The following is a 22,509-nucleotide window of genomic DNA, read 5'->3' as shown; positions in this document are numbered from 1 at the left end:
TTGTCATATACACTGGGCCTAAGTTGTGGTTCAGTCTCCCAAAAAAAAGAGGGAGATTCAAATTCTCACGAAGTGGATATACTTCTGTCCAGTTAGTTTGTCGTATATCAGCCAGCCACTTTCAGCCACTTACATTGTGTTGTTTTTTGCACAGGGCCTGATTTTTGGTTCAGTCTCCCAAAAAAAGGGAGATTTAAAATCTCAACACGTTTATATACACCTTCTACCTTGTTTTACAGTACCATATAACGGTTGTTATTTTGGTTAGATTTTCCAAAAAATGAGGAAGTCAGGTGGAAGAGGCCGTGGGCGGTGGTTGCGAGCTGGTACTGATGGTGGTAGTGGTGCATCTGGTGGTAGAGGCAAAAGCACAATAGCACCTAAGGCTGGAGGTGTTGAGCCAGCGTCATCATCTGGCTACACAAGGCCTCGAAGGCTCCCCCATCTGGGAGTAGGAAAACGGCTTTTAAAGCTGGAGCAGCAGGAAAGAGTTTTGGCTTTCCTTGCTGACTCAGCCTCTAGCTCTTTCTCCTCCTCTTCAGAAAGTTCCAAATATAAAAGCAGCGAGTCATTAGTGGATGCTCCCGGTCAGGAACAAGATGTTTCCTTTTGTCCTTCACCCCAACCAAAAGTGAAGGATGCGTCAGGCGACACTACAGGTTACACCCATGTAGCTCATTACACATACTGTGCCTGGGTTAGAACGGGAAATTGTTAACTGCCCATTCAAGATGAATTTGACAAGGAGTGCACAGTTGCACAGCCACAGCTAGATTATAATGCTTTTCCATTGACTCAAGTAGTGTAGCATCGGGTGGTTTCGTCAAACTCAATCTGACAGGTGCCCCGCCCCTATCAAAGTGTATCAAAGTGTGTAACCCCTCCCCTCCTCCTGTCAGCCAGCTGTCCCTGAGGCTGGCTGATTTCCCCTTTTGATATCGTTTGATATACTTTAATTTGTTGCAGTTTGATATTATTCACGTATTTGTTTTATATTTTTATACGTAGCTCAAGTTTGATTCTCTTAGCTGTGTTTTATTCACAGTGTATCCATATAGTTCAGAACTTATAACACACCAAGCTGTTTATTTGTGTCTCTACTGAACATTAACTAAATGTTTATTTTCACAAACAGAAGAGACAGATTTTCTGTTTGTACATGTATTGTACCTGTAGGGTTATGTAGGGTTATCTGCGGGTCAGAGGTTTATAACACCTAGGTCAATTGTTGTTGTATTCGCTTTCCCAATAAATGTTTATTTTCACAAACGGAAGAGACAGATTTTCTGTTTGTACATGTATTGTACCTGTAGGGTTATGTAGGGTTATCTACGGGTCATTTGCCCAGGCAGTGTGTATTATTTATGTTTTTATAACGCACCATGTTTGATATTTGCTTTCTCTTTTTTGTGTCTGTAGATGTCATCTGAGAAGTTATTTGTGTTTCTACTGCGGGTCAGTGGTTTATAACACCTTGGCATCTGAGAAGTTATTTGTGTTTCTACTGAGCATTAACTATGGTTATGTAGGGTTATCTGCGGGTCATGGCAAGTGGTAATGACAAATTCTGAAAATAGCCATTTTATATTGAATTACTAACATTTTTAACATTTTTCTATTTTAGCGCTGCCACATCCACATATATTATTCCAGATTTCTTTAATTCTGCATTATTTTATCACATGATGAAAATAGCCATTTTATATTGAATTACTGCAGATCGCTGAGCGTTACCACCGGACTCGTTTCTCAATTAATTTCCCAGCTGACTGCGCTATCTATAATTATGCTTATACCTTAGGCGTGTATTTACATGGCACTGTAATTCGAACTTTTACAGACTATATGTGGATTACAGCCGGTATACAGTAACAGACGGCATGACTGAGTGTAAATATATATATATATATATATATATATATATAATATGCCCCAATGTTACAACACAAGCAAGTAAGAAGCGGTGTGTTTTATACGAATATAAATTTTATTTCTCACAATAAAACAGCATCTCAAATTTTAAGTTAGCTAACAGCATGATGCTGACAAATGCATCTTTGCGGAATCTGATAACAATGCGATGAACAAAGGGCCCAGCCTGAAAATCTTGATGTCACAAAATCTGATACGATTCAATCATTATTCTGCAAGTCAGACGTGAAATGCTGTAAAACCTTCTTAAATGGAAAGCCTCGTGCTAAATGGTATAATACATATATGCAATAATGACCGCATACACGGCTATACAAATCTTGAATTTGTGCGCTCTGATAACAATAAGAATAACAATTCTTGTTCAGGAATGTCACAAAAGCGCGTGGAAAGATAATATTATCCACACGGAAGCCGTAACTGTCAAAAAATATGCCCGTCTTATCGTCGCAGAGTACGATTAATATCCAGTGGCGGCCAGCTTGATTCGCCGGGTCTGTATTCACAATATATGCCGCGGGTCTCTGAGTCACTCTTTCTTCCGGAAGCAAATCACACGGAAACACACCGGCGAATATGCGGTCTGTATAATTATCGGACCGCGCTACAACTGTAAGCTGCAGACTGTCCATCGTTGCTTAATTAAAATCGTACCAGATCTCTCGCCTGTTATTAATTTCCAGAATGGTGTGGTTGACTGCAAAGACAATCATATTTATCGTGTGGGGTGTCGCTATCGCAAAGCGGACTTCAGCACGCAGATTACCTGTTTTAATGAGCGAAAAATGGCCTCCAGGCTCTTGATCAGGCGATAAATCAAAAGCAAATAGCGTGAAGCCAGCCATAAATTCTTCACGATCTATCGCCATGGCACAATCAGCCTTTTGCTTGCCCGATATATGGGCAAGCGCCATATATTCTCTGATGGCTAAATCAGCATTAAAATTAGGATTATAAGGCCTCGCGGGTATCTGCTGACCATCCAGATATAATGCCGCGTGGTTGACGTGGTAGTGGTGAAAGTCCAGTGGGTTTTTTGTATAAGAACCGCTGAAGCCCTCATTATCTACAAACCCCAATATAACAGTTTTTGGTATCTGTCCTAGGAAGAGGTTCTCGTGGTTCGTGATCCGTGTCCCTGCGGCGATGCTGTACACTTTCAGGCATGTTCGGTCAACAGCGTACTTGGCTGTTGCGGCTAGGAGGGCCTGGCTGTGGCCGATTCGGACAGCCGGAGATACCTGCACTCTTTTCACATAGAGAGCCGCCTGCGAGATTTGTACCTTCAGCGGCTCGGCCTCTGCGGACATGAGGCAGAAAGTATCCTTATTTCTTGACAGCTTAACCTTAAGGTCAAGGCCGTTCAATATTAACTTTGGCTGGTTAAATATATCCCCAAAAATGGGCCCCAAAAGATCGATGGGTTTTGAGCGAGAAGCGGCACTGGCTCTTTTGATAAATCCTGCATTTGCGCCATCCAGGCGCCTGTCATTATGATGTCCCGCAGTGTCTTTATAAAACAAACCGGCTGTAAATTGTGATGCCAGCGTCTGTGAACTGTAATTTAAAAGGGTCTCTATGTACGCTCTATAGCTGTAGAGATTGTCCGATTGTGAGATAAGTCGGTCTCCCAGAGTAATATCGACCTGGTTAAAAAGAGTGGCTAGAGGGTAGTTTATGAGCGCCACACGCGCACCATCGGCGATGGCCGTATTATCCTGCTTCACGATGCGACAGCTTATGTACAGCAGCGTGTTGTTCAGATCATAATAATAATCACCGCTACCAGATATGTAAAACTCCAACGGTCCATTGTCTGACAGAGCAGCAACCGGCTGTACTTCTACAAATAGAGATTTCTCGATGCTTGTTTGAGTCGGTGGTACGGCAAAAATATCCAGTTCAGATTTTGCGCACTCTACAGAAGCGTCATGCAGGAAAGCCATGATAACTGATTAGAAGATGTCGTCCGCAGAGCGTCTTACTCGTTTCTGATGGGGGCGTCTCTTGGATGTAGTTTTATTCATGAGCATCGGCGGTAAAGGAGGGCAAATGCGCCGCTTTCTTTTTTGGGCTTTTTTAGCGACATAGATTATCCCAGAGCCGTCTTGCTGGGTTGGTGTATTTATCCTTTTCATAAGGGCAGTCGATGCTGATGTCACGGCATCTGCAGCGATGTTCCGGGCAGCCGTCCGAACGTGTGGTTTTACTAATTCTAAGCCTTTTCTGAAAAGCGGCACGGCGCGACGAAATAAGCCTTTAAATAGCCCTGCCAGGCCAGAGCCATACATGTACTCGCTCCCGCGGAACCCCTCTAGCCCGTGCCCCGACTGGGCAGTATAGTAGCGGGCATAAACAGCAGGATCTCCATACACCCTTTGAGACAGCATTTTATCGTGTCAATGCTGGCGAGGTCTAAAATGTAATCGCACTATACACTTGCCGTATCTGAATTTAACTGGCGTGCCCTGGTCCGACATGACTGTAATGTTTATGGAGTCAAAGTGTTGCTTGCACAGCGGTATGTAATCGGGCCGTGAGTAGCGCACCGTGACAATATCATTATCATCGCCGCTAACTTCTACGGTTCGTAGCAGTTGAACGTAACTGTCACCTACAAGTTGATGTTGAATTATATCAGTGTATACAAAAAGCGAATAAAAACCAGCCTTTGAATCGGGGTAAAAGCGGCAATTCCACGGCATTAAATCAACGGGGGAGTCATCGACGGTCTGCAGTCCGAAAATAAATTTTAGCTTAGTACCCAGAGCAAACTGTATAGGGGATGGGTCAGGCAGGATCACCTCGCGGCGTAGCTCATCATATCGTATTCTGTAGGCCGGCGTAGATAAATACAGCGCTTCTATTCGGGCATTGACCGCGCCAACTAGCTTAGGAATGGACGAGTAAAATCCTGATTTTATGTGATACTGTACTAACGGTTCACCGTGTTTAGCCGCGTAGAAGCTCCCTTCAAAAGCATCAAACGTGTTCCACGTATGGGGGTACTGTATTTCCGTTAACGCCACCTCATAATCTGCTGAAAGATGAACGGCCCGCGCTAACTTGGTATTGTACTCCGATATTGTGTTTTCGGGGTACATTTCAATTGACGAATTACTGGGTAATGTCACGAAAAACGAGCCCGCTTCCATTGTTATATATCTGTCAACTCCGAGGCCGGGATCCAACTATTGAATTTTTCGGGGTAGCCCAGCCATTTGACAAAGTAGTGACTCACACCCCTGACACGTTTTTTTCTCAAAATCTTTTCTACTCTGTAGACACGATCCTCATCCATAGGTATTTTTTGCAGCTCTTCCTTATAAAATGACCCCTCTACAGCCTCCCCGGCTAAATCACTGATTTTATAAAGGGGTTTATGAAATTTATTGGAGACGGCGGTAATTAAAAAAATCTCTTCGCTGTACGTCTTCTCATAGCCCTTACAGAAGGGCGACTTATAGCGCGATATTCTGACATGAGAGCCAACCGTTAAAGACGGCTTAATCGGTTTATTAGTAATAGTAGAACTGTAAATATTGCGCCAGATTTGCATCACGTTTCTCTCTTGACACAGACGCGGGACTACAGCGGATCGTTGAGTGGTACGTATGGTTGTAGCTATGCAGCAAATCCGGTAAAATATCAATATACCTAAAGGTATTATGATGCGTAAGATAGCGCCACATACGGGTTTTTAATGTGCGATTAAAATGCTCGACCATAGCGGCTTTTACATCATTGTTTGTAAAAAAGTGATGAATATTGTGCGTATTACATAGTTGCTTGAGTGATGAATTTATAAATTCTTTGCCGCGATCCGTCTGCAGTTTCTTCGGTATGCGCTTATCATTTTGAAATATTAATTCGAACGATCTGGCGACACTAGCGCCTGTCTTGTTTGTCAAGGCCACGCACCATGCGTATCTCGATAGAACATCAATCACCGTCAGGATGTATTTGACATTATCATTTTCCCTTGAATAGTCAATTAAACTTACGAGATCCGCCTGCCACTGCGCATCAATGGCCGAGACGTAAATTTTATTTGTCAAAAAGCGTTTTCTAGCAGGCTTGTGTAGCTTGTAGGCGTCTTGCTTATTCAACCAAGCAATCACATCAGATTTCTTTATTCCGCGCGCTCTTGCAGCTCTAAATAATTTGTCAATACCCGAGAACGATCCGGGTGCCTCGCTTGTAAAATATTGTTTTTCTAATATGGCATCATACGATTTAGACGTCATGATTGATTAAAATGATTGTGGCTCGTTAATCAACAGCCTGCTTCTTTCAGAAATTCAGCTGTATAAAAATTCGTGTTTTAATCCGGCTATATCATGCGTGAGTTAATGCATGCATTAATTGCATGTATGGTTGTGCTCTGTGTGTTAACAGAAGGCGTGTGATGGGGCGTAACTGGGTGTGTTTCTGGGTGTTAACAAGTGAGCTGTTTTCTGACACTCAGGATAAATACAGCTGGATGCACCACTAAGTACAGCAGACATCCACCAGAAGCCAGTCTAGACTAAAAGCCGTGCTATTCTAAATGTAAGTATATAAGACAGTTGTCTTATTATTCGCAAATGCTTAATTATATTTAACTATGCATCTCTAAAACCATAATTAAGGATGTTATTTGTTTAATAAGTTAGTGTTATACTGGTGGATAGCTGCATATTTAGTTTTACTGCATAAACCATATTCTGTGGTACATAATTAATATAGAAAGACTTATCCGCGGGCAGCTATTATAACATAATTTATGTAATACAGTAGTTAATGACTGTTAATACGCCCTAACTAGCGTATGCAGTGCTTACTTAGTACCTGTGTTTTGTTTAACATAGACATATTTATAGTCATATTTATACAGTAGCGGCATATATAGTGGCGCTGTATAATATAGTTTTACCGCATAAACCATATTTGTGGCGCATAATTAATATAGAAAGACTTAGCCGTATTACCCATGATTTGCTTAGTATAAGCATATTTTTACACGGGGTGCAGTTTTATTTGTTAGGGTATATAAATGAGTTTGACGAGTGGTGGCGTGTGGTTAATATAGATTGCACAAAAAATTTACACAGATAATTTATTTTAGATGGAATCCCAAAATTTTTCGGCTTTTTCCAGCCAAGCTGAGGATTCGGTAATAGGTATGTTTCAAGATTTATATACATGTATCTGTTAGTGTCCCATTCTAAGTAAGGGCTGTTTATTTTATATTATCTTTATATTGTTTATTCTTTCTTGTTTAAGATGAATTTATCAGGGACAACCCCGATAATGTAGATGAATTTAGCAGGAACACCTCCGATGCTGTAGATGACTTTATCAGAAACTTCAGCGATGATTTTTTAAACAGCTTCAGCGTGCCTACTCTGGAGTGTGATACACCTGGAGCTGAGTATAGTAACACTAATGCAGGTGCCGCTGCTGTGTGGGATTTGACTCAGGACATCATAGGTGCGTTATGTGTCTGCGTGTATGTGTGTGTGTGTGTGTGTGTAGCTTTTAAGTATTTAGACGTATAAATATATATATATTAATTCTTTACAGATGTCGACATGTTTCCAGAACCAACCACCTCGGAACACAATCAGCTGCCTGTTGAGGAACTGATGTACCAGACCCCCACACCGAGAAACAGCCCTGATTCTAGAGCCCCTAAAAAACAGCTCGGACAGGGGTGCCGGAAAGGAAAAGGTAAGAATCATATGAAAACGTGTTTTTGCACAACAGCTCTGAGAAAATCCACCACGCCTCTACTAAGGCCTATATCTTTATTTATAGCTTGTAAACTGAAGCCTAGAAGAATTTTCACAAAAGAGAATATACCGGAGCTATTGGAGAGCCTCGCAGAAGCTACAGAAGACGCCACGGCAATCATTCAGCACACGCCGCTAGCCCGTAAGTGTATATTTTGGTATACATGCACAGTCTCTGTACAATCAATGATACACGTGCTTCACCATTGAGATCCAGGGCCCACACATATCTGACACATGTATAATCTCTCCTGCAGCTAAGCGCAGCAACCTGCGGCGGTCTCACACATATCTGGCACATGTATAATCTCTCCTACAGCTAAGCGCAGCGACCTGCGGCTGTCTCGCACATATCTGACACATGTATAATCTTTCCTGCAGCTACGCGCAGCGACCTGCGGCGGTCTCGCACATATCTGACACATGTATAATCTTTCCTGCAGCTAAACGCAAAGTCATGAGAAAAACACCTCCAGTACCTCTACAGCCGCTACAGATCACCGAGAATGGCGCTGCACCAGTGTGGACGGCAATACAGACGGCTAATGGCGCTGTTAGAACATCTCCGCTATCACCGATCTGGGTGGTGCAGGACGCAGGAAACACTGTACCGGCGTACCATCGTGAAATACTCCATTCAAGTACCGAACAGTCATCGACCAACCGTGTGAATGGCCCAGCGCTACTATATCCAGAAGTGGTCGAGGCACCCCGAAAACATAAGCGGAAAACAAAGCATATTACAGAGCCACCAACCACATCCTGCGCCATGGGTGCCACAGCCACGATGACTCGTGAAGAGTATGATCGCGAGATTGATCAGCTCGCTGATGGTAAGCAACCATCCGTAGAACCGCTCATTATACGTATGCCCCACACTATGCAACCAAAAGCGACATGTCTAACTGTACCTACTAATGCCTCTGTGCCCGGTCCCTCAGGAGCCTCTAATTTGGGCGGCCCATCTCATGTCTGTGTATCTAACTCTGTTAATGTTAAGAAACGGCCAAAGAGGGCGCTACCGGCGGATGTTAAGGTGTGTAAAGAGCTTAAGGTGTGTAAAAAGCCAAGGATTCATGCGCCAGCTACAGATTTGCCGCATGAATCCCGCAGCTGGGGCCCCGCTGAAATGCTTGTGTTTCAGGAACACTTCGTCCGCTACTTACGCTACAAACTATGGGCCCCCAAAATAATGTTTTTTTGTGATACTTTTGAAAAATTATTATCAACACAAAGCCCAACACAGGCTAATAAGGCCGATCTATACGCACTCCGGAGCCTGCTACTGGATGGCGAGATAACAACTACAGCGACCCCATTATGACTAAATATGGTCGGCTACGGCATGCATAAATCACCTAAACTAACACTAGCCAGGTATAATAGGGCTAGAGTTATAAAGAGGGCTCTAAAATTGTTGGTCAGCGCTAGACGGGCGCTATGCTCTAGGAGGCGTCGTGGTGGCATGTGTCCTGCAGGGCCTCTACAGACACCCCTGCCGTCGTCACAAGAGCCAGAACAGCACTCACATAGCCCAGGCAGCTCTGCAGATGCCGCACATGCATCTACACAAAATTCACAAGCCTCAGACGCTGCCGCTGCTGGTAATGTGCGGCGCCCCGATCATACAGTATTTTTGCAACACATCCATCATCATGAAAGGGCCCTCCGCAATTTCAACGGACATATACATACAGATCATTTTAGATTTGTAAATTTGGAGCGTGTACGATCATTTGAAGAGGGCTTGAATATTGTTCATGAAGGCATTCAGGCATTACTGGATAGAATCATCAGGGACATTGAACCTGGCGACTTTGTACAGTTAAGGTTTGATGCCGGCGATACTTTAGACCCTATTTTCACTACAAAACAAACCCGTGAAGATTTTAATTCCGAATCTTTTTTAAATGCTGTTGCCCGCGCACTTCAAAGTAACAGTGAATGCATAGCATCCAATTCGCTAAAGCTAGTCGTCACCATCATTAAAAACCGACGCGGTGGTGTAAAACAAAAAAGGCGCTTGAAATCTATAGCGAGCAGTCAGATCATTAAACAAAAGAGACAATGGCTGTATGATTTTAACAATTACACGACAAATCTGTGTTTGGCTACTAGTGTGTGCGCCCTGATGGACGACACGGATGTCACTGATGGTGTTTTACTGAGCCGCTCTAAAAACATACACGCAGCACTGGGCATCCCTGATGATCAATTAGTGAGTTTTAGCGACATCCCTGCATTTGAAAAATATTTGGGGGTCACCATTAAAGTACTGTACTATAGTCAGGGCGATTGGCGTTACTTTCAGAGCGGTAATACAGCTAATGGCAAAACAGTATTCATATTGTTCCATGATAATCACTACTACGGGATCAAAAATATGAAGGGTTTTATCGGCGCTGATTACTTTTGTGAGCTCTGCAATTCAGTGTTTCACCACAAAAACAAACACTCCTGCCAGTATTTTTGTAAAACCTGTCAGAGAGAGAATTGCGAAGAAAGCGGTGCCGACCAACAGCCCAGATGTCATGTTTGCAGAGTTTATTGCCGCTCGAGCGTGTGCTTAGATTATCACAAACAATTGGGATTAGGCGACCCGGCATTCTGCAGACTTAAAATATTTTGTGATAAATGCAACCGTTTTGTCCCCAGAAATAGCGGAACAGAGCATAAATGTAATGGTTTGCGCTGTCCTGTATGTCGCAGTCGTGTAAATAAATTTGATGCCCATCTTTGTTACATGCGGAAGTATGTAGCACAGGATGAGTCAGATTGTTATATCTTTTATGATTTTGAATGTATGCAGGAGACAGGCACGCACGTCCTGAATTACATTTATGCTACAACGCTGTATGGCCACCCCTCCTGGGAGTTTGAGGGTGATACCTGTTCACATGACTTTGTACAGTTCTTTACAAGCGGCAAATTTTCAGATCATACATTTATTGCCCACAATGGTGGAAGATACGACGCATACTTTATTGTTAAGGAACTGATTTCTGAAAAACTACAAGTACAGTTGATAACCCAAGGTGGCCGTCTCTTGTGTGTGTCGCTACCCGATTTGTCTATAAGGTTCATAGACTCTCTAAATTTTATCCCCATGAAACTCAGTAAATTACCACAGGCCATGGGCTTTTCAGGCGGTAAAGGACATTTTCCACACTTTTTCATTACCCGAGAAAACCAAAATTATGTAGGTCCCATACCGGATGTAAAATATTATGGGGTGGAGTACATGTCACCTGGTGAGAAGGTAGAGTTCCTGGAGTGGTATGAGACACAGGTAAATACAACTTTTGACTTCAAGGCCGAGCTAAAATCTTATTGCAAACAAGATGTTGAAATTTTGAGACACGCCTGCGAGATCTATAGAGAGCGTATTATGCAGATGACGCAGAAAAATGTTAAAAAATACTGTATGCGTCAAAAGCAAAGGATTGTAGTGAGCAGATGTGTTGATCCTTTTCAGCTCATCACCCTGGCCTCGGTGTGTATGACAATGTACCGGTTTAAATTTCTTCCAAAAAAGACAATCGCCATTTTACCTGGTGATAATTATCACAAGGCAAAAAAGCGCTACTCGACACCCGCTATACAGTGGCTCATGTATGTAGCCCACTCCGAGAACATCGACATACAGCACGCTTTGAGAGGCGGTGAAAAACAGGTCGGAAAGTATTTTCTAGATGGTTATGCCTATGTTAGCGGCCAGCACATAGCCTTTGAATTTCAGGGGTGTTTTTACCACGGATGTCCCGTGTGCTATAATGAAAATGACACGAATAAGGTCACGAGTACGTCCTACGGCCAGTTATATTACACCTTTTTAGCTAAAAAGCGTTACTTACAGTGTTGCGGGTACACAGTAAGACTGATGTGGGAACATGAGTGGAATGAAATGGTTGAAAATGATTCTAACCTTCAAACATTTCTTCGCCAGATGGAATTCCCCGTTCCTTTAGACCCCCGTGATGCGCTTTATGGCGGGCGAACTAACGCCATTAAGCTCTATCACCATCTGGAAGAAGGGGAGACTTTACACTACTACGATTTCACCAGTCTGTACCCCTTTGTAAACAAAACTAAAACATACCCTGTAGGCCATCCAGACATCATCTACGACAATTTTGGATTCATTAAAAAATACTTTGGCATTGCTAGAGTCAAGGTCTACCCGCCGAGAGATTTATTTTTTCCAGTTCTACCGGTAAAACTCAACAAAAAATTAATGTTTCCCCTTTGCTACACATGCGCTGCAAATTCCCAGGCAGATATTTGTGCCCACAGTGATGAAGAACGGGCGCTGACAGGCACCTGGTGCACTATAGAGCTCGAGATGGCTATAGAAAAAGGGTATCGGGTCGCCCACATCTATGAAATATGGCATTTTCCTAAAACCACTGATGATCTGTTTGCGCCTTACATTAAATTACATCTTAGGGATAAGCAGGAAGCCTCTGGTTATCCTTGCTGGTGCACTGATGACGCCAAGAAACGGCAGTACATTGACTCTTTTCTTGAAAAGAAGGTGTCCAATTACGGCCTGAAAATATAGCTGTCAATCCTGCTAAGCGACAGATCTCCAAGCTTTTCTTAAATTCTTTATGGGGAAAGTTTGCTCAGAGATCTAATCTATCATGTACCAGCATTGTTAGGGATCCAGATGAACTTTTTAAGTATTTGTTCCTGCCTTACTATGACATTTCGATGTTACATTTCCTTGATGATGACACCGCAACCATTAACTGGAAATATGCAAAAGGCCACCACACACTCAACAAAAACACAAACATTTTTATAGCGTGTTTTACAACAGCGTATGCTCGGTTAGAGCTCTATTCGCTGCTGGACCGGCTGCAGGAGAGCTGTCTTTATCACGACACAGATTCAGTTATTTTTGTACAGAGAGATGGTGAGTGGCAACCGCCTTTAGGCGATTACCTGGGGGAGCTGACCAGTGAAATACCCGATGGTACACACATCACAGAATTTTTATCCGCGGGCCCCAAAACTTACGGCTACAAACTCAACACCGGTAAAACTGTCTTAAAAGTTAAGGGGATAACACTAAATGTTGGTAACTCTCAATCTATTAATTTCAACAGTCTGAAAGATCTAGTTCTGGACTACCCGCACAATTCTGCCGCAGAAACTCAGAAATGTATTGTCGTACAGCAGGCGTCCATTGTGAGAAATAAAAAGTACTGGGATATTGAAACAAGGCCATTACGCAAAACACAAAAGTGCGTTTATACAAAGCGGCGACTATTAGACGATTTCACAACATTACCTTTTGGATGTTAGTCGAGTATTGTGATGGATACGCGTCTGCAGCACCCATTCTCGTGCATTCTAGCAGGCCCGTCTAATTCTGGAAAGAGCTATTTTGTAAAACAGCTGCTATATAATATTGAAGCTAATTTTTCTCAGAAACCTGATAATATTGTATGGTTTTATTCGTGTTGGCAAAAACTATATGATGAAATCTCTCTCTCTTTTCCCCACGCCAGATTTGTGGAGGGTCTGCCGAATACATTCGTAGATGACGAATTATTCCCACCGGAGAAGGTGAATTTGGCGATTGTTGATGATCTCATGGAGAGTGCTAGTGAGAATTGTGAGATAGAAAAAGCCTTTACCAAGTATGTGCACCACAGAAATCTCAGCATTTTCTACCTGGTGCAAAACATATTTTGTCAGGGTAAGAAAAGCCGTACGATAAATTTAAACACAAAGTACATGGTGCTTTTTAATAACCCCCGAGATAAATTACAAATTTTAACTCTAGCTCGTCAGATGTATCCCGGAAAAACACGTTTTTTCCTAGAAGCTTTTGAGGATGCCACGCGGGAGCCTTACGGGTATTTGCTTGTAGATTTGAGAGCTAATACACCTGAGGATCTGCGTTTAAGGACTGGGTTGTTTCCACCCGCGTTGCCCGCTGCCTATGTTCAAAAGAAAAACACTTCTAAAAAGTGAATTTTACCCGGTATCAGACTTTCTACGCTGTGTATGTTGTGATGTAAAGATGTCTGAGAGGCTCCGGCGTAACTGGGCTCTCTTAAAAACCCTAGTGAAAGCAACCCCCGCTGTCAGAAAGTCTATTTTGCGCGATGCAAGCAATGATTTAATTACAGCCATAGGCGAGATTGCTTTAAATATCTTAAAAGGCAGGATTCCGTTGAAAGAGCGCCAAAAAGGTATATTAAAGAAGTGGCGTAAAGCTATAAGAACCCTGAGCGACAGATCTCAGCCCATAAAGAAAAAGAAGCAACTACTAAAACAGGCCGGCGGGTTTATCGGACCTCTTTTAGCTTTTGCAATTCCAATAATAACAAGCCTGATCGCCGGAAGATAATGGAGCATGCAGCGAAAATGTATCTAGTCCCCAAACAGGAGCTAGACAAACTAAGACCCGGTACTACAGATAACATACGCGACAGTGTTATTCGACGCCTTGATGGTGAAATTAGCGACATTTTACAGCGTTGTGACATTCCCGATGATGTGAAAATTAAAATGTATAGCTCTGTGCTACAACGCTACTTGGTACATACGCGACACAGCTCAAAAGAAGTAACGGCTTTAAATCTCATTAGCACTCCTGATCCTGGTCAGCAACAATTGCCAAATACCGACTCTGATAAAAATCATGAGATCGCGGAAATTGTCGGTCATATAAACCAAAGATATAAAAAGAATGCTGAATTTTTACTAAACAGGCTGCTGCAGAATAAAAATGTCACAGCATGGAATAATAATGCTGAATTTATTTTCAAAGGCTCCGTAATACCAGGGTCTAACTTACTGGATTTGGTACGTAGTACAACGCAGAGCCATGCTCTGAACAGTAGAAATTTACCGCCGGGTTGGGATTCATTTATGCAGGCTATGGCCGAGCTAAATATCCCGTCTACAGTTGTGGGTAACCCCGCTACTAGGAAGCTTTTAGATGAATTAAAAATTACCAACAGTGAGACACGCTCTGTATCTACACCGCTGAAGTTAGCGGCGGCTCCCCGTACAATTCAATCTTTACATTCCCCGTCATTAGGTACCACACGTGGAACTCTGCTACCTAAAAAAAGGTCTCTACCGATGCTACAAACCATGTGGCTCACGATGTAAAGAATGTACTGGCTAAAATGCTGTACTCGCCTTGTAACGCTATATTAATTATTTTGTAAGAAGTGTAATGATGTATGTTCATTGTACTATTTAATGTTTTTACTTTTTATATTCTGTAAGAATTTTTATAGTATTGAAATGTCTTTGAGATGTATTAATGTTTTTACTTTTTATATTCTGTAAGAATTTTTTACTTTTTATATTCTGTAAGAATTTTTATAGTATTGAAATGTCTTTGAGATGTTGTTTTATTGTGAGAAATAAATTTTTTTTACATTTTTACAATATCGTGTCTTTGGTTTTATATTCGTATATACTTGCGTGTGTTGTAATATGGCCGCATATATATATATATATAGGCACAAAAGAGAAAATCTGGTACACTGTGAATAAACACAGCTTACAGAACAAAAACAAATGACCTAGGTGTTATAAACCACTGACCCGCAGTAGAAACACAAATAACTTCTCAGATGACATCTACAGACACAAAAAAGAGAAAGCAAGTATCAAACATGGTGCGTTATAAAAACATAAATAATACACACTGCCTGGGCAAATGACCCGCAGATAACCCTACATAACCCTACCGGTACAATACATGTACAAACAGAAAATCTGTCTCTTCTGTTTGTGAAAATAAACATTTATTGGGAAAGCGAATACAACAACAATTGACCTAGGTGTTATAAACCTCTGACCCGCAGATAACCCTACATAACCCTACAGGTACAATACATGTACAAACAGAAAATCTGTCTCTTCTGTTTGTGAAAATAAACATTTAGTTAATGGTCAGTAGAAACACAAATAAACAGCTGGTTGTGTTATAAAACAAAGTTCTTGTGAGAAATAAAATTTATATTCATATAAAACACACCGCTTCTTACTTGCTTGTGTTGTAACATTGGGGCATATTATATATATATATATATATTTACACTCAGTCATGCCGTCTGTTACTGTATACCGGCTGTAATCCACATATAGTCTGTAAAAGTTCGAATTACAGTGCCATGTAAATACACGCCTAAGGTATAAGCATAATTATAGATAGCGCAGTCAGCTGGGAAATTAATTGAGAAACGAGTCCGGTGGTAACGCTCAGCGATCTGCAGTAATTCAATATAAAATGGCTATTTTCATCATGTGATAAAATAATGCAGAATTAAAGAAATCTGGAATAATATATGTGGATGTGGCAGCGCTAAAATAGAAAAATGTTAAAAATGTTAGTAATTCAATATAAAATGGCTATTTTCAGAATTTGTCATTACCACTTGCCATGACCCGCAGATAACCCTACATAACCATAGTTAATGCTCAGTAGAAACACAAATAACTTCTCAGATGCCAAGGTGTTATAAACCACTGACCCGCAGTAGAAACACAAATAACTTCTCACATGACATCTACAGACACAAAAAAGAGAAAGCAAATATCAAACATGGTGCGTTATAAAAACATAAATAATACACACTGCCTGGGCAAATGACCCGTAGATAACCCTACATAACCCTACAGGTACAATACATGTACAAACAGAAAATCTGTCTCTTCTGTTTGTGAAAATAAACATTTATTGGGAAAGTGAATACAACAACAATTGACCTAGGTGTTATAAACCTCTGACCCGCAGATAACCCTACATAACCCTACAGGTACAATACATGTACAAACAGAAAATCTGTCTCTTCTGTTTGTGAAAATAAACATTTAGTTAATGTTCAGTAGAGACAAAAATAAACAGCTTGGTGTGTTATAAGTTCTGAACTATATGGATACACTGTGAATAAAACACAGCTAACAGAATCAAACTCGAGCTACGTATAAAAATATAAAACAAATACGTGAATAATATCAAACTGCAACAAATTAAAGTATATCAAACGATATCAAAAGGGGAAATCAGCCAGCCTCAGGGACAGCTGGCTGACAGGAGGAGGGGAGGGGTTACACACTTTGATACACTTTGATAGGGGCGGGGCACCTGTCAGATTGAGTTTGACGAAACCACCCGATGCTACACTACTGACTCAGATCACTACATTGCCCTCGCAGTGTACTGAGCCAGAATCTGACCCTGATGAGACTATGGTGCCCCGTCCCGAATGCTATAGCACCATACACGGTGACACAGAGGAAGGTGCACATGACATTGAAGAGGAGGTGATAGATGACCCAGTTGTTGACCCAGATTGGCAGCCATTGGGGGAAGAGGATGCCACTGCCAGTAGCTCAGAAGCGGAGGAGGATGATCCGCAGCAGCCATCTACATCGCAACAGCTTGCATCTGGCAGGCCCGTATCTGGCCAACAACGTTTGTCAAAACCAAAAACAGTGTTAGGACAGCGTGGCCATCCGGTGAAAATAGCACAGCGTGCAATGCCTGAAAAGGTATTCCATAGTAGGAAGAATGCAGTGTGGGAATTTTTTAACCAAGATCCGAATGATCATTGCAAAGTTATCTGTAATGCTCAAAGACCTTTAGCAGAGGGAAGAGTCTCCAAAATTTAAATACAACTACCAAATGTCCCGTACCGTGGGTGCACATGCTCAGAATGAAGGTAGTCAGCAACGCTACATTGCTTCCCTCACTGTAAGCCCACCGGTTAGGACACCACCAGCAGCAAATGTTGAGGTATCATCGCAAGGCCAAAGCTGTCAGGGAATCACAAGGTTCTTGGTAGGAAACACTTTATGTAGGCCAACATCAAGAAAACCATCACCAACCCTCTCTCAATCTGCCATGTCCACCACCACCCCCCGCTAGTTCCACCATATGCAGCTCTCCAGTCCAGCTCACCCTACAAGAGACTCTCATTAGGAAAAGAAAGTACTCATCCTCTCATCAGCATACACAGGATTTGAACGCCCATATTGCTAGACTAATCTCGTTAGAGATGATGCCCTACCGGTTGTTTGAAAGCGAAGCTTTCAAAGCCCTGATGGCCTATGCAGTACCACGCTATGACCTACCCAGTCGACACTTCTTTGCGAGAAAAGCCATCCCAGCCCTCTACCAGCATGTCAAAGACCACATTGTCCATGCACTGAGGCAATCAGTCAGTAGAAAGGGGCACCTGACAACAGATGCATGGACCAGTAGGCATGGCCAGGGACGTTACGTGTCCATCACAGCGCACTGGGTTAATGTGGTGGTTGCAGGGTCCACAGGGGACAGCCATAGTGGGATAGTTCTGCCTAGCCCACAGTCTAGGAAACAGCTGTAGGCGTTCGCCACCCCTCCTCCTCCTCCTCCTCCAGAAGCGAAAGCTCGCCCACAGAGCGCAGTTGCACGACCACTCCATCCGCACGTGCCAGTGTTGCACACGAGGTGTCCCATTATCGAACAGCTAGTGGTAACCGTCAGCAGACTGTGTTAGAAATTAAGTGTTTGGGTGACAACAGACACACCGCGGAAGTACTGGCTGAGTACTTGCAGCAACAAACTCAGTCATGGCTGGGCAGTGTACATCTTGAGGCAGGCAAGGTAGTCAGTGATAACGGAAGGAATTTTATGGCTGCCATAGCCCTTTCAGAACTTAAACACATACCTTGCCAGGCTCACACCTTGAACCTGGTGGTGCAGTGCTTCCTCAAAAATTATCCGGAGTTACCAGCCCTGCTCCTGAAGGTGCGAAGACTTTGCTCGCATATCTGCCAGTCGCCCGTTCACTACAGCCGTATGCTCAAACATCAGCGATCGCTGAATCTTCCCCAGCACCGCCTAATAATCGACGTTGCAACAAGGTGGAACTCCACACTGCACATAGTTCTGAGGCTGTGCAAACAGAGGCGTGCTGTGATTAATTTGTGGGAGGATACACATACACGGGCAGGCAGTTGGATGGCAGACATGGAGAAGTCTGGTGTGCAGTGGTCGAAGCTCCAAGACCTCTGTCAAGTCCTTCAGTGTTTTGAGGAATGCACATGGCTGGTAAGTTCAGACGACGCCATCATAAGCATGAGCATTCCACAAATGCGTCTGCTGATGCAAAGTTTGACGCATATTAAGGAGCAGGCATCTGAAGCCGAGGAGGAGGGAAGCCTTGATGACAGTCAGCCATTGTCTGCTCAGGGAACTCTCCTAGACGAGGTGGCGGATGAAGAGGAGGAGGATGATGGGGATGAATATTTGTGGGAGGAGGATGCTTCTCAGGGGGCAATACAAAATGGTGGCGTTGCAAGTTCAGGTGCAGGGTTCTCAAGTGATGTTGATTTGCAAAAAAGTGCACCTCAACCCAGCACAAGCAGTGAACTCACACCTGGAACCTTGGCCACATGGCTGAGTATGCCTTGCGTATCCTAAAAAGAGACCCCCACATTATCAAAATGATGACCGATGACGATTACTGGTTGGCCTGCCTCCTGGATCCACGATATAAAGGAAAATTACAAAATATCATGCCACATGAGAACCTTGAGCACATATTGGCTACCAAACAAGCAACTCTTGTAGACCGTTTGGTTCAGGCATTCCCAGCACACAGTGGCGGTGATGGTTCTCACACGAGCTGTAGGGGGCAACATGGCAGAGGTGAAGAGGTGCACAAATTCGAAGTGGCGTTGGACAGAGGGGTTTTGTGACCAGGTTGTGGAGTGATTTCACAATGACTGCAGAAACGAGAGGTACTGCTGCATCGATTCAAAGTGACAGGAGACAGCATTTGTCCAGTATGGTTACAAACTATTTTTCCTCCCTTATCAATGTTCTCCCTCACAGGTCATTCCCCTTTGATTACTGGGCATCTAAAATAGACACCTGGCCTGAATTGGCAGAATATGCATTACAGGAGCTCGCTTGCCCAGCTGCTAGTGTGCTATCAGAAAGCGTCTTCAGTGCTGCTGGTTCAATACTGACCGAAAAAAGGACTCGTCTGGCTACCCGAAATGTTGACGATCTAACCTTCATTAAAATGAACCAATCATGGATTTCAAATTATTTTGTCCCACCTTCCCCTGCTGACACGTAGCTTGCCTGAAAAATGTCTTGCTTTTGGCCTTCTCTTACTGACTGCTCCAATTCCTCCATTTGCAGCTGCTGAATGTCCACCATAGGCCATTTTTATACCTTCCTAAATGGGCTGACTCCCCCCACAGTGCCGTGGTCACCACTTGGCGCAAGCACCTGTGCGAATGCCGTTTGCCTGGACAGGTGGGTGCGCCCACTCTTGGGCGACGGCACTGGCACAGGGTCCCTCACAGTACAATGAAGTGTCTCTGACGGTGGTGGTGCACAACCAATGTCAGACACACCATCGTAATATGAGGGGCCCTGTGCCAGTACCGCCGCCCACGAGAGAGTGTTCCCCCCCAGCTGCTCTACCACTTGCAATACTTACCTCCCTTTGCTCCACCACTGTGTAGTCTATGCTGCTAAATCCTTCAATGACACTGCCAATACAAATTTGTTGAAATGATAGATGATAGTAAAAATATACAGGGGCCCTGTCCTCCATTTAGACCAGTTAATACTTTGCGCCAACTACCACTGTCTGCTACTCAGCAGAGGAGCCCACCCCTGTACCTAGCTATGCCACCTGTTTATTTATGAACAATTTTTTGGCAGACATTTAGCCCACTCTATTAATTTGGCCTACTAACTGTGTCAGCCACTCATTACAGTTGTCCTCCACTGAACAAAGCAATGCCGCATGTGTACTCCTGTTACCAATTTTGAACTGTATTTAGCCTACTTATTTATTTTGCCTAGTAACTGTGTCAGCCTCTCATTACAGTTGTCCTCTGCTGAACAAAGCTATGCCACCTGTGTACTCCTGTTACCAATTTTGAACTGCATTTAGCCTACTTTTTAATTTTAGGCCTACTAAGTCTGTCTGAGCCACCTATTACAGTTGTCCTCCACTGAACAAAGAAATGCCGCCTGTTTAGTCCTGTTACCAATTTTGAACTGCTTTTAGCCTACTTTTTATTTTGGGCCTATATCTGTGTTTCCTCCTCATCCTGCCCATTGCCCAGCCACTGCTAGATGAGTCTGCTGGTACATTGACCCAGACCACTACATTCCCCTTGCACTCTACACAGCCACTGCTACACTGCTGAAAGTCAGGTTCCCCTTCCAGCATACTATACCACCTTACATGGGGACAAAGAGGAAGGTGCAGATGAAAGTGCAGGTTCCTTCATCAGGTGGGGGGGCATACTCGTTGGCACTGGAACAGGGCCCCTCATAGTACGCAAAAGTGTCTCTGGCAGTGGGAGGCGCCGCCCGCCGTCAAACACACCGCCGTACTATGAGGGGCCCTGTGCCAGTGCCAACTAGTGGGCCTCCCCTGCTTGCGTAGGATCACAGCACTTGCAAAGTTGAAATACTTACCTCTCCCCGCTCCACCGCCGTGACGTATTCCGCTTTTCCTGGGTTCACGAAAATCTGGAACCAGCCCTACCCCCCACAACGTTAGCCAAATGACCCCCTGTTTTCAATGCCTAACTATAATTATAAAGTAAATTAAGATTGACAACCTTCAGTAATACGAATTGATGTTTTTGGCATTAAAATGGGCACTGTAGGTGTTTTCCTGTCCTCCACTCACTGCCGACTTTGATTCCCCATTGACTTGCATTGGGGTTCGTGTATTGGTCGGCCACTGACTTTTCAAAATAATCGTCCGATTTCACGCGACCCGACTTTTGAGAAAGTCAGGTTTCGCAAAACCCGACTCGATCCTAAAAAAGTAAAAGTCGCTCAACTCTAGTAATGACGACTGGGAAACTTGTACTGTGGCTGTGATGGCCACAAGCTTTTGGAAACCATCTACCAGGTGAAAAGGCAACATTTCTGCGGCCAACAGATTGGAGATATTGGAGTTCAACCTCTTAGTTTTGTCATGTTTATGAGGAAGCACTCCTTTACGTGACCACCACAAGTACCATAGGCAGGCTGCAGTGCTGAGAGTGGGCAGAGTACAGAGAACCGGACAAACTGCCGGACCATAAGTGAGGTGCAAGCGGAGACGTTGTGGTGGATTGATAAAGTTGTGGTTTGCTCATTCTCTGAGATCAGTCAAAACAGCATGCATGTCCTCTTCTGTTACAGCGGATGGCGGGCTTTCACTCAGCCTGCCTGGAGCGGGTAAAGAACCGGAGGTTCTGCAGTCGTAGACCTGTGTGACATTACTTGAATGATAGCAGAACAGGAGGAAGAAGCAGCAGATGCGATTGATGGGGTGGCTGATGGTTCTTGAGGTCCGCTGCTTTGCATTTTATCGCAGTGGGATTGCCAGAGTAACGCATGTTGATTGTCCATGTAAAGGTTCATGCATGTAGCAGTCATGTAGTAGTCAAATTGTTGCACTTTTTTCCTCTACTCAGTTTTTTTTGTAAAGTTGGCAGATAACATGAGTTGGCTCATCCTTTGTGATGTCAATAAAAGTCCAGGCTAGGCAATCCTTGTCACGCCTGTGAGCTGCAGACCCACGAACACTGCTGGCCACAGCCACAGTTCAGGCTGAGGATGCAGTGCTTATCATGGTTGCATCACTCTGTGTCTGCACTTTATGGCACAACTTAACCTCCTCATCTTTATCCTCCTCCATTTCCTCAGATGACCTACTCAGCTGCGTAACTCTGTGTTCATTCCAAGTGGGATCTACAACCTCATCATCCTCTGTTATCTGAGAGTCACCATCCTCCTTTTCCTGCCCTG

Source organism: Ranitomeya imitator, chromosome 8, assembly GCF_032444005.1.
Source record: "Ranitomeya imitator isolate aRanImi1 chromosome 8, aRanImi1.pri, whole genome shotgun sequence".
Lineage (NCBI taxonomy): Eukaryota > Metazoa > Chordata > Amphibia > Anura > Dendrobatidae > Ranitomeya > Ranitomeya imitator.
The sequence above is the reverse complement of the archived record's forward strand: the minus strand, read 5'-3'. Positions refer to the sequence as shown.